Here is a 379-nt window from a genome sequence, read left to right on the forward strand (position 1 = left end):
CCAGGCTCCCCCGTCCCTGGGATTCTCCAGGCAAGAACACTGGAGTGGGTTGCCATTTCCTTCTCCAATGCATGAAAGTGAAAAGTGAAAGTGAAGTCGCTCAGTCATGTCCGACCCTCAGCGACCCCATGGACTGCAGCCTTCCAGGCTCCTCTGTCCATGGGATTTTCCAGGCAAGAGCACTGGAGTGGGGTGCCATTGCCTTCTCTGATTTAACCTTTGTATGCAGTCTATAACAGACTAATTCCAAATAGGAAATGGAGTATGTCAAGGCTGTATATTGTCACCCTGCTTATTTAACTTCTATGTAGAGTACATCATGAGAAATGCTGGGCTGGAAGAAGCACAAGCTAGAATCAAGAGTGCCGGGAGAAATATC

The sequence above is a fragment of the Bison bison genome, unplaced genomic scaffold, assembly GCF_000754665.1.
Source record: "Bison bison bison isolate TAMUID 2011002044 unplaced genomic scaffold, Bison_UMD1.0 scf7180017864302, whole genome shotgun sequence".
Classification (NCBI taxonomy): Eukaryota; Metazoa; Chordata; class Mammalia; order Artiodactyla; family Bovidae; genus Bison; species Bison bison.